The following is a 13,528-nucleotide window of genomic DNA, read 5'->3' on the forward strand; positions in this document are numbered from 1 at the left end:
GGAGAATGAAGCACTGGAAGGGGGGAGGAGTTGAGGTCAGGGATTTATTCCTTTGGGTCTCTTCTTCCAGTGTCACTTCTGGTTGGTGGTATTCTTTAGCCAAAAGATCATAGTACCTGTCAAAATGGCCTTCTCCTCACAACTTTCTCCTTCCAGAATCTGGTAACTGCTCCCTCTCATTGTCTTTTTGGACCTAGAGAGGATAAGAGCCAAGGGGTACTATACGACCCCTTGTGGTTTCCCTACACATGCTTCTCCTGGTAAATATGTTCACAACCGGATCTCTGGAGGGGCAGGAGTGGGGGAGGGGAGCAGAGAGCCTTAATTAGTAGCGTTTGCCACTTTCTGTGGTATAAATACTCCCACCATGGCTGATTTAAAAATACCAATGGGATATCACTCTGCATGAAGTGGGGAAAAGATCCACAGTAGCATACCATTATATAACACTCCTACCATGCAGATATGCTAGATGTTAAGTATCTTCAAGAGCATTTATGACAGTAAAATGTAATGAGATAATTAGGAAGTCATGAATCTTAAGTATTTATTATCTTTGTTTCCAAATGTTATTTATTTAGCTTTAAGTTTATATAATTTAATTTTTAATAATGGCTGTGTTTAACAACTGGCTTGTAAGCAATTCCTGAAAATTTAATGGTCACTTCTTATGAGCTGGCTCCAACTCATCACTCACTGCTCTGCCCTCATTTTTGTAAACCCTCCCAGAATTATGCTAATATGACTGTGTGGTCTAGTTCCTGCTGGGACCCTGGCTAATTCACTTGTGACCATTTTCTTATTTAATCTACACAACAATTTTTATGAGTCATGTGCTATTGTCTGTATTTTATAAATGAGGAACCTGAGGTTTAGAGAGATTAAGTAACTTACCCTAGGTCATATATATAATAAATGCTGGAATTGAAATACAAACCTAGGCTAATTCCTAAGTTGGTGGTCTTTACCATGATACGAATACAAGGCAGAAGGTTTAAAAGTGGTTTAAAAATGTTCACAGTCAACTTGGAAGAAGGAAGGATAAGTAGGACTTATACAAATGGAGATTGAGAAGGGTAGTGAAGAAATCAAATGGTTGAGAGTGCAGTATGGGCAAAGCAGGGAGGTGGGAGTTTCATAGAGATTTAAGTCAAGTGGGTTGAGGCTACTTATGGTTTAAGGTAATAATAATGGAAAGTTAATAACCAAGGCTGTGGAGGTTATCAGGTTATTTTTGTTTAGTTTGAAATTGCAGAACAAAAAAGACATTAAGTTTAGTCAGAAAAAAATCTCTTAAACAAGAAATGCAAAAGACCCTGAAAACAAATACCAAACCACAAATGTCAGCGAGTACTTCACTCTGGCATTTGAATCTCAAAGGAAGAAAAAATGTTATTACTTCTTGAAAAAATATAGGCATTGAGATGTTGATGGCTGAACTTTCATTTAAAAAGTTTATTCTAAAAGGATGTGGTTGTTAACAGAATTTTTTAACCCACTCTATGGACACTTGGCTACCAGGGACTTGACTCACGCCATACCCTTGAGATACTGTCCTCCAAATCCCCCTTACTTGGATGGTACTTACCTATCCTTCAAAGATCAACTCTGGTAGGAAGAACATTGGATAGAGCCAAATGGGAGCCATATGTGACTGATCATATGCATTTATACCTGGGAACTGAGCCACAGACCTGCCCTTCCACCATCCATGCACACTGAGGTCATTTCATCAGGGAGAGTTCTATATAGCCCATGGAAGGATGGGAGCCCACAACAGTCCCTTGGAAGCTGTGGCCCCTTTGGCAGGGAATTTCAGGGGGAGGGAGGATGTCTATAGAGTTTCAGAACGTCAAAGCTGGAAATAGTGTTCTTTGGGCCAACGCCTCCTTAGCGGTCAATGTAAATAATGATAGGAGACCTCAAGTCCTTTCTAGTATCTGCCAAAACCCAGCAAACATTAACCATTTACCTACAGAAGTCCACTCAGGTGAACCAAGACATCAATCTTCTTATCTTTTAGCAAAAATTATTTTAGCTCACAATGGTAACAATGATTATCATGTGATTGTCAGAAGTCCTGATTGGTAGTTTGACTCTAGTTAACAAAAAATGAAAAAAATCAATAGCGATAAAATAATAGTAACAGAAAAAAAAAAAGAATGCTAATAATTAAATAGTGGGCAGGCATTTTTATGTCTTCATTTTATTGATGAAGATGTTGAGACTCAGAGATGAATGAACTTGTCTGTGCCAGTAAGTGGAGCTGGGACTTGAACTCTGAGCAGTTGATGTCAGAATGTGAGCTCTGTACTGTTACTTAACTGTTATCATGTTGGGGAGGCTTCTACATAAACCACAGGAATAAGGGGAGAGTCCTCAATGGGAAGAGTTAGAAAAGTAAATAAAACTATAATTATGAGTCTAGATTGAACTAGATAGTTTCAAGTTTCTAAGAATCTCTAATGACTTAAAATCCCAATGTGTTAAATTAATCCATCCATGAGATCAGGAACAATCACTCTGACAGGCAGATCAGTGAACATGTACTGTGGGCAGAGCACTGGGCAGGAAATCAGGAGAGCTGGGTTCTGGCCCAAGTAGCTAGATGATCTCTGGAAAGTCACTTCCCAACTGGACCTCTAGCTGGACCTCTTTCTCCAGGAGAGTGGTTGGACTTCTTTCAGGGTAGCCAGTTTCCCAGAGAACAAAAGAAGAATCTGTCAGGCCCCTTAAGAGCTAAACCCAGAACCGGCACAGCATCACTCTTGCCATATTCTATTCAACAAAGTAAATCACAAGGCCAGCTTAGATTCAAGAAGAGAGGAGATAGACTATCTGTTGATGGGAGACAGACTATATGTTGGTGTGTGTACAGGGATGGGAGGAATTGTTGGTGGTCAACTTTGGAGAACGTCTACTACACATATGAGCAAAGAGTTCCATGGTCAAATAAGTTTGGGAAATCCAATTTAAACACAATTAAAAAGGTTTCTTAACAGCAAGACTTCTTTAGCATTGTTAAAATGCTAATGGAAGTGCCAAGAATGATATAAATTAGGTAGCAGGTGCAAAGGGAAGTAAAGGTAAGAGTATAATTATTGCTTTCTAGCCTAACTTTGCCCTTCCTGACCTTCTTACACAGATCAATATGAAAGAAGAGGATAAAAATGTAACCAGTCTAGCAGGAAATATTTATGGTTATACTGGTTACCACAGACAATTGCAGTCTTCGAGAGAGGTAAAACATCTTCAAGAAGTTATAAACTTCAGTATTTTCTCCATCCTTCATGAAAACAACCACTTTTCTTGCTAATTAAAACCTCCTTCAGCATAAATTGAGATTCTGGACTTGTTGTTGCTGAGGAAAGTCTATCCCACTGCTAATTAAAATGATTCCTTCCTGCCTTCAGAATCAGATTTTTTAATGAGTTCCAATTATTTGTGGGAAGATAATGAGATCTAGGATGACTTTTCAATTCTTTGTCTCATATTAAGCAACTAGCATTGTTTTCTTGACTATCTGGTCAACTATAAAGCATAAAGACGCCCAACTAGGATGACTGATGCCCTGGAGAGTTGATATACATGGAAGTAGCCCATTGTGGAAGAAGAGAACAGGTTCTGGAATCTGCCTCATCTGGATTTGAATTCCTGTTTTTCAACTTACTCTTTGGGAATCCTTGGGGGAAGTTATGTAAGTTCTCTGATCCTCAGTTTACTCCTCTATCAAATGGGGACAAAAATACCTAAATTATAAGGTTTTTGGAGAGATTAAATGTGACACTGTATGCTTACCTTTCTGTTCCAACCACTCTTTCAACAAACTTTTAGTGATTGAGTACCTAATGAGTGGCAGGGAGTATACTATGTACAGAGCATATGGTCTGGAAGGGAAATAAACTATGTACAAGTAAACTAATGAATAATAAATTTGCAACTAAAAAATTTTGCCAACTGTTGCAAACTCAGGTCAATGCCATAATAACAATGATAGACAACAGCTGGAAGCAGTATCTTATCTTAGATAGGGTTACAAAGGAATGTTTCTTTGAGTTGATATTTAGGTTGAAACATGAAGGATGAGAAGGAGCCAGTCATATGAGGAGCAGAGAGTAGAGCATCCCAGGCAGAAGGGATAGCAAAAGCCAAGTTTCTAACATGACAAAGAATTTAAGGAATTTGAATTTAATGTGAACGGACAGAGGACCAATTTGGTTGAGCATAAGGTGAGGGGAAGGCTGGAGAGCTGGGCAAAGGAAAGATCATGTAGGATCTAGGTAAGGAGTTTAGATTTTATTCTAATTGCAATAGGAAGGCATTGTGGGATTCTGAATAGAGAAAAGAAAATCCAATTTAAAATACTGAAAGATCACTCTGGGTCCCTCTATAGATTCGATTTGATTGAGCAAGAGTGGAGAAAAGGGAAACAATTAGGAAGACATTGTAGTAGTCTAGGAGAGAGATGATGGTGACTGGTGGCACTGGTAATAAAAATAGACTGACAAAATATTTGTAGTTGAACTGGGAGGAAATGGCGATGGGTGGAATGTGGAAAGTGTGAGAGACAAAAGGGTCAAAATATATTTTTTCTGGGTTTTGGTCTGGAAATCAGGTGGGCAGATATTCCACTTATTGAGAAAGGGGAAGTTGGAGGAGGAGTGGGTTTGGGGTGGGGGTCAGAGGAACTTAAGACTTTTAGTTTGGGCAATAAAGTTTATGAGAGAACCATTTTGAGATGCCAAGTAGGCAACTAAATATATGAGACTGCATATCAGAAATGCGTTCTTGGCTGGAGATAAGAATTTGGGAGGCATCAGCATATGGATATTATTTAAAGCCATGGGACTGAATGAGATCACTTAGTAGGAGATTCTAGAGAGAGAAGAGAAGGAAGGCAGGAGGAAGCCTTGAATTGAATTGAATAAGTTTGAATAAAGAAGAAAGAGTCAGTGAGAGAATGAGGAATGGCTAGTGGGTGGGAAAACAAACAGAGAAGTATTATGAGGATGCTAAGAGAGAAGGATAGTGTTTCATAGAGAAATATTTGAATGCTACAGAGAAGTTGAGTATAAGAAAGTGTGGCCTGTTCATTGGATTTAGCAACATGGTATGATGTGGGTAGAACTCTGATTGTGGAAGAAAGAATGGGAGTAAGGAAGTGGAGGTGGTATATGCTAGTATCTCTTTTGAGAAATTAAGTTAAGAGAAATAGGGGTGTTCTAGTAGGGGATAAAAGGAAGTACAGCAGATTCCTGGTTGCCTATCTCATACCCAATCTCTTCTTATTCCTTATTAATCTTTTCTTAGAGCAACAAGAAGTTTAGTTAAGAAATTCTATTTCCCAGCCTCCCTTGCCATTTAGGGAAGCCAATGAGATAAGTAAAAGGCATTAGGCAAACCTTCTATAAAAGCTCATTTGAAAAGACTGACTCAGCTATCTTTTCCTCTTCTTCTGCCTAGATAGCAAACAAGACGGTGGGAGCTACAGTTGTTACCGCCCACAAAGGGGGTTTGTCTGCCTGCTGCAAGACATGCCAATAGTCAGGAGGCGAGGTGGTAGGAGAAAAAGGACTTTTTATTACAGCTTGCTAGCAAGAGGGAAGATGGCTGACTCATGTCCAAAAGAACCATCTTAAGGAGCACAAAATCTTACAGCAGTTATATAGGCTGGTGAGTTAGGAATGTTGACCTTCTGGTGTTACAGACTGGGAGTGCCACACCAGATCTTTCAGTTTTCATTGATGATGGCTATCAGCATAGACTCCTTGTTTGGGGGTCATCACATTCCTAAGGAACTCAAAAGAACAAAGTTATCATCTTATTGCAGCTGGGTGGTATATGCACAAGCAAGGTTTGTAAAATCTACAGAGCAGTTAGATCTCCTGGAGGGTGCATATCTGGCTGGGTTATTTAGTCAGAGGTCATTCACAGTTACAGTAGGGTTTCTTTTCTACAACATGCCTTCCTTCATGTCAACCTTGTCTTGAGCCAGCATCAAGTGGCCCTATGAGAAGAACCTAAGGATAGAAGCCTCTGTTAAGGAAGTGGTATGGAGAAGATGGCGGCGTAGGCAGACTCTGAACTCACCTTCTCCCGCAGACACAGCCAATTTACGACTACTCGTGGAAAAATTGCCCCTGACAGAACTGAAAACTGGATAAGAGGAACTCTTGCAACAAGGGACAATCCTGATTGAGGTGGAAGAGGCAGAAGCTCCCTTCTGGAGAGGAAAAAACGCCGCCTTCACAAGCCACAGCACCTCACGGCTGCCCGGGAGCAGCCCAAAGGTGTGCAGCCTCCCTGGAGGAGCGGGGCCCTGAGCCGGGGGGCGCCCATGCTATGGGCATTTTGTGGACCCAGCACAATCGAGACCAGGGGCATAATATCTGACTTTGCCTGCTACTACAACATTGAGGAATACCCCCAGAAAACCTGGTTCACAAAGAAATTAAAACTGGATCTTAAAGGGCCCACATGCAAACTCACCCATTTTGGAAAGCATCCTAAAATCACCAGAAAGAAAGGTGCATAGTGCTTTGGTGAAAAGAGACTCACCTGATAGGCCCTGAGTGCATCTTGGTGAGAGGTGAGACCTCTCCAGGGACTGGGACATTGTCGGTTGCCATTGTTGTGGCCTGGTGTGGGCATGCTGACACAGATGCCATTGGCGTTGTCCCTGGGGCCTGCTAGCCCAGGTCTTCCCCACCCACTAGAGCACCCATTTAATCCAGCTCAGCCAGGGCAGGCAGCCCACCCTAGAGACTGGCCCCACCCAACAACCAGCCCTCAGGCAACTTGTGGGCCTGCATAGATTGGTGACTGTATTCTCTGCAGCCTGGCAACTGAGCTGATTTCAGTGGGGCAGGGCGTGCACAAGGAGCCAGTGGAAAGTGTGGGGCGTTGGTGGAGTGTGTGGGGCTCCCGCCGTGGAGAGACTGGGTCCGCATCGGGAGGTCGGGGTGCACACATAGAGCAGGACTGTGTTGACTGTGTGTGTGGACCTGTGGGCAGCAGGGCTTGTCAGCTGAAGACGTGTGCTTCTCAAAGACGCACATAGGGAGTTTGCCCCCCCTTCCAAAGTCTGAAACAATTGGGTGCTCCTGTGCCTGAGGCCAGCCCCACCCAGCTGCAATCCTCAGAGAGCTGACAAGAGACCTAAAGGCTGGAGGCTTATAGCAATTATAAGGCCCTGAGTCTAACAACCTGCCATGCTGGGGGCCTACTCACTTAAAAGAAATACTGCAACACAAATGTGGTATTAGAACTTGCAGCCAACTGTGCTGGGGCTCCCCACACCTGATAAAGAGACTGAAGGGCCCACAACAATTACAAACAGCTGAGCATTACAACAGCTGACCAGGAGCGTAACTCGGCCTACCTGGGTGCATATGAGGAGAGCAAACAGGCCACAACAGAAGGACACATGCAGCCCACATAGGGGTCAGCCCTGGAACATTGAGAACTGAGGGAAGCACACTGCAGACCTCGTAAGGCATCACTTGTATAAGGTCACCTATCCAAGAGCAGGAGACGTAGCTGACCTACCTAATACACAGACACAAGCACAGGGAAAGAGGCAAAATGAGGTGGCAAAGGAATACATTCCAAGTAAGGGAACAGGACAAAACTCCAGAAAAGGAACTAAGTGAAAGAGAAATGAGCAACCTACCCAACAGAGAGTTCAAACTAAGAGTGTTAAGGATGCTCAGTGATGTGGGGAGAAGAATAGATGAACTCAGTGAGAATGTCAACAAAGAAATGGAAGATATAAAAAAGAACCAATCAGAAATGAAGAATATAATACTGGAAACGAAAAATTCGCTAGAGGGACTCAAAAGCAGAGTAGAGGATACAGAAGAACGGATCTGTGAGCTGGAAGAAAGACTAGAAGAAATTACCCAAGGTGAACAGGTAAAAGAGAAAAGAATTAAAAAGAGTGAGGACAGTCTAAGGGACCTCTGGGACAACATCAAGCGCACTAACATCCGTGTTATAGGTGTCCTGGAAGGAGAAGAGCGAGACAAAGGGGCAGAGAATCTATTTCAAGAAATAATAGATGGAAATTTCCCTAACCTAAAGAAGGAAGCAGACATCCAGGTACAGGAAGCACAGAGTGCCCCAAACAAGATAAACCCAAAGAGGCCCACACCAAGACACATCATAATCACAATGTCCAGAATTAAAGATAAAGAGAGAATCCTAAAAGCTGCCAGAGAAAAACAAGTTACATACAAAGGAAACCCCATAAGGCTATCAGCTGACTTCTCAGCAGAAACCTTACAGGCTAGAAGAGAGTGGCATGATATATTTAAAGTGCTAAAAGGAAAAAACTTATAGCCAAGAATACTCTACCCAGCAAGATTATCATTCAAAATGGAAGGAGAGATCAAAAATTTCCCAGGCAAGCAAAAATTAAAGGAGTTTGTCACCAAGGAGCCAGTTCTACAAGAAATGTTAAAGGGACTGATTTAAGGGGAAAAGAGAAGACCACAAATAGGAAAAATTATCTATTTCCATGATAAGAAGGTAATGGATACAAATGCACAAAAAAGAGGTTAGATATGATATCAAAAACATAAAATGAGGGAGGAGAGGAGTTAAAGAGTAGAGCATTCAGACAGAGATCAAACTAAAGAGACCATCAATTCTGTATAGAAGGAGAAAGAAACAGAGAAGGACTACTAAAACACTGAGAAAAAAAGTTAAAAAATGGCAGTATGTACATACTTATCAATAGCTGCTTTAAAAGTCAATGGACTAAATGCCCTAATTAAAAGGCATAGGGTGGCTTATTGGATAAAATACCAGGACCCATATATATGCTGCATACAAGAGACACACTTCAGACCTACAGACACTCACAAACTGAAAGTGAAGGGATGGAAAAAGATACTCCATGCAAATGGCGATGAAAAGAAAGCTGGCGTAGCAGTACTCATATCAGACAAAATAGACTTTAAAACAAAAACTGTAAAAAGAGACAAGGGCATTACATGATGATCAAGGGAACAATCCAACAAGAGGATATAACACTTGTATATGTCTACGCACCCAATGTAGGTGTACCTAAATATATAAAGCAATTATTAACAGACATAAAAAGAGGAATAGACAGTAACACAATAATAGTAGGGGACTTTAACACTCCACTTATACTAATGGATAGATCATCCAAACAGAAGATCAATAAGGAAACGTTGGCCCTAAATGACACACTAGAACAGATGGACCTAGTAGATATATACAGAGCATTCCATCCAAAAACCGAAGAATATACGTTCTTTTCAAATGCACATGGAACATTCTCCAGGATTGATCACATATTAGGCCACAAAACGAGTCTCCATAAATTTAAGAAGATTGAAATGATACCAAGCATCTTTTCTGACCACAATGGTATGAAACTAGAAATCAACTATAGGAAGAAAATCAGAAAAGCCACAAATACGTGGAGATTAAACAAAATGCTACTGAACAACGACTGGGTTAATGAAGAAATCAAAGAAGAAATCAAAAAATACCTGGAGACAAAGGAAAATGAAAATACGACATGCCAGAATTTATGGGATACAGCAAAAGTGGTTCTAAGAGGGAAGTTTATAGCAATACAGGCCTATCTCAACAAAGAAGAAAAATCTCAAATAAACAATCCAACAATGCACCTAAAGGAACTGGAAAAAGAAGAACAAACCAAGCCCAAAATCAGTAGAAGAAGGGAAATAATAAAAATCAGAGCAGAAATAAATGAAATAGAGACCAAAAATCCATAGAAAAAAATCAATAAAACCAAGAGCTGGTTCTTTGAAAAGATCAACAAAATTGACAAACATTTAGCTAGACTCACCAAGAAAAAAAGAGAGAAGGCACAAATAAGTAAAATCAGAAATGAAAGAGGAGAAATTACAACAGACCCCTCAGAAATACAAAAGATTATAGGAGAATACTATGAAAAGCTATATGGCAACTAATTCGACAATGTGGAAGAAATGGATAAATTCTTAGAATCATACAACCTTTCAAAACTGGATCCAGAGGAAGTAGAGAATTTGAATAGACCAATCACCAGTAAGGAGATCGAAATAGTAATTAAAAACCTCCCCCAAAATAAAAGTCCAGGACCAGACGGCTTCCCTGGTGAATTCTACCAAACATTCAAAGAAGACTTAATACCTATCCTTCTCAAACTCTTCCAAAAAACTGAGGAAGGGGGAAGCTCCCTAACTCATTCTACAAAGCCAACATTACCCTGGTACCAAAACCAGACAAGGACAACACAAAAAAAGAAAATTACAGGCCAATATCACTGATGAACATGGATATAAAAATCCTCAACAAAATACTAGCAAATCACATACAACAGTATGTTAAAAAGGTTATACACCATGATCAAGTGGGATTTATTCCAGGTATGCAGGGATGGATCAACATTTGCAAATCAATCAATGTGATACACCACAGTAATAAAATGAAGAATAAAAATCACATGAATAGATGCAGAGAAAGCATTTGACAAAATACAGCATCCATTTATGCTAAAAACTCTGAATAAAATGGGTATAGAAGGAAAGTACCTCAACATAATAAAGGCCATATATGACAAACCCACAGCTAATATCATCCTCAATGGTGAAAAACTGAAAGCTATCTCTCTAAGAACGGGAACCAGACAAGGATGCCCACTCTCACCACTCCTATTTAACATAGTACTGGAAGTCCTAGCCAGAGCAATCAGGCAAGAAAAAGAAATAAAAGGGATCCAAATTGCAAAGGAAGATGTGAAACTGTCACTATTTGCAGATGACATGATTTTATATATAGAAAACCCTAAAGAATCCACCAGAAAACCTTTAGAAGTAATAAACGAATATGGTAAAGTTGCAGGATACAAAATCAACATACAAAAATCAGTTGTATTTCTATACACTAACAACGAAGTAGCAGAAAGAGAAATTAAGAATACCATCCCATTTACAATGGCAACAAAAAGAATAAAATACCTAGGAATAAACTTAACCAAAGAGGTGAAAGATCTGTACACCGAAAACTATAAAACATTGCTGAAAGAAATTGAAGAAGACACAAAGAAATGGAAAGATATTCCATGCTCTTGGATTGGAAGAATTAACATAGTTAAGATGTCCATACTTCCTAAAGCCATCTATAGATTCAATGCAATCCCTCTCAAAGTTTCAACATTTTTCACAGAAATAGAACAAAGAATCTTAAAATTTATATGGAACAACAAAAGACCCAGAATAGCTAAAGGAATCCTGAGAAAAAAGAACAAAGCTGGGGGTATCACACTCCCTGATTTCAAAATATACTACAAAGCTATAGTAACCAAAACAGCATGGTACTGGCACAAAAACAGACACACAGATCAATGGAATAGAATCGAAAGCCCAGAAATAAACCCACACATCTATGGACAGCTAATCTTTGACAAAGGAGCCAAGAACATACAATGGAGAAAAGAAAGTCTCTTCAACAAATGGTTTTGGGAAAACTGGATAGCCATATGCAAAAAAATGAAAGTAGACCCTTACCTTATACCATGCATAAAAATTAACTCCAAATGGATTAAAGACTTGAATGTAAGACCTGAAACTATGAAACTTCTAGAAGAAAACATAGGCAGTACGCTCTTCGACATTGGTCTTAGCAACATATTTTCAAGGACCATGTCTGACGGGGCAAGAGAAACAATAGAAAAAATAAACAAATGGGGCTACATCAAACTGAAAAGCTTCTGCACAGCGAAGGAAACCATCAACAAAATGAAAAGACAACCTAACAATTGGGAGAAGATATTTGCAAACCATACATCTGATAAGGGCTTAATCTCCAAAATATATAAAGAACACATGCATCTCAACAACAAAAAAACTACCAACCCAATTAAAAAATGGGCAAAAGACCTGTACAGACATTTCTCCAAAGAAGATATACAGATGGCCAACAGACACATGAAAAGATGTTCAACATCATTAACTATCAGGGAAAAGCAAATCAAAACTACAATGAGATATCACCTCACGCCCATCAGAATGGCTATAATTAACAAGACAGGAAACAACAAGTGTTGGAGAGGATGTGGAGAGAAAGGAACTCTCATACACTGCTGGTGGGAGTGCAAACTGGTGCAGCCACTATGGAAAACAGTATGGAGATTCCTCAAAAAAGCAAGGATAGAACTACCATATGATCCAGCTATTCCACTGTTGGGTATTTATCCAAAGAACTTGAAAACACCAATTTGCAAAGGTACATGCACCCCTGTGTTCATTGCAGCGTTATTCACAATAGCCAAGACTTGGAAGCAACCTAAGTGCCCATCAAGGGACGAATGGATAAAGAAGACGTGGTATATATACACAATGGAATAGTACTCAGCCGTAAGAAACGATGAAATCCAGCCATTTGTGACAACATGGATGGACATTGAGGGTATCATGCAAAGTGAAATAAGTCAGAGGGAGAAGGTCAAATACCGTATGATTTCCTTCATTAAGTAGTAGATAATAACAACAATAAACAAACACATAGAGACAGAGATTGGATTGGTGGTTACCAGAGGGGAAGGAGGGAGGGAAGAGGGCGAAAGGGATAATTCGGCACACGTGTGTGGTGATGGGTTGTAATTAGTATTTGGGTGGAGAACATGATGTAATCTATGCAGAAATAGAAGTATAATGATGTACACCTGAAATTTATACAATGTTATAAACCAATGTTACTGCAATAAACAAAAAATTAAAAAAAAAAAAAGGAAGTGGAATGGAAAGATGGGGCTGTAGTAGACTAGGGCATCAAGAATATTTTTAGAGAGGAGAGATACTGAGTATATTTGCATATTGGTATGAGCTGTCAAGAAGAGAGATTGGTGAAGAAGAGCCAGGGGGATCACAACAGGACTGCAGCCCTTGAGAAGGTAAGTGTAGAGAAATCCTGGGTATCTGTTGACAAATTGGCCTTTGATAGGCGGCTGCAGAGGGTTTAGGACACTTGCCAATGCCCTTTTCTGAGGAAAATTCCTCCAACTCCGACATTCCACTGCCCTTTTCATCCTTTGTCCTTTTCTCCACGGACTAGAGTTTCCTGTCTCTTCCTTCCCAAATTCATTCCCCACGTGGCTCCCAGAGGGAACATTCCAAAATGCAAGTCTTATTTTAAAAGACTGAGTAGCTCCTCAGTCACCCAAAGGATGAAGCTACACTCTCGTGCCTTGCATTTAAGACATTCTTTTTCTGACTTTTCTTTCCTGTCTTCAACATTTCAAGCATTCTGCGTACCAACCCCGCCTGGCTATTGGCATTTCCCTAATGCTGCTCTATCTTTCTTACCTCTATGCTTTTCTTCATGGCTCTCCCTTTTCCGAAATCTTCCTTCCTTTCTCTTTCACTTACATACTTTCAAGGCACAGCTCAAATGCCATGCTTTCCTGATGCCTCCTGTGAAAATTAATTGTTCTTTCCTCTCATTCTTACAGCAGCAGCTGTCCTCCTCCCGTAACCTTGCTCTGCCC

This window comes from Ceratotherium simum, chromosome 7 (genome assembly GCF_057802395.1).
Source record: "Ceratotherium simum simum isolate JZ-2026a chromosome 7, ASM5780239v1, whole genome shotgun sequence".
Lineage (NCBI taxonomy): Eukaryota > Metazoa > Chordata > Mammalia > Perissodactyla > Rhinocerotidae > Ceratotherium > Ceratotherium simum.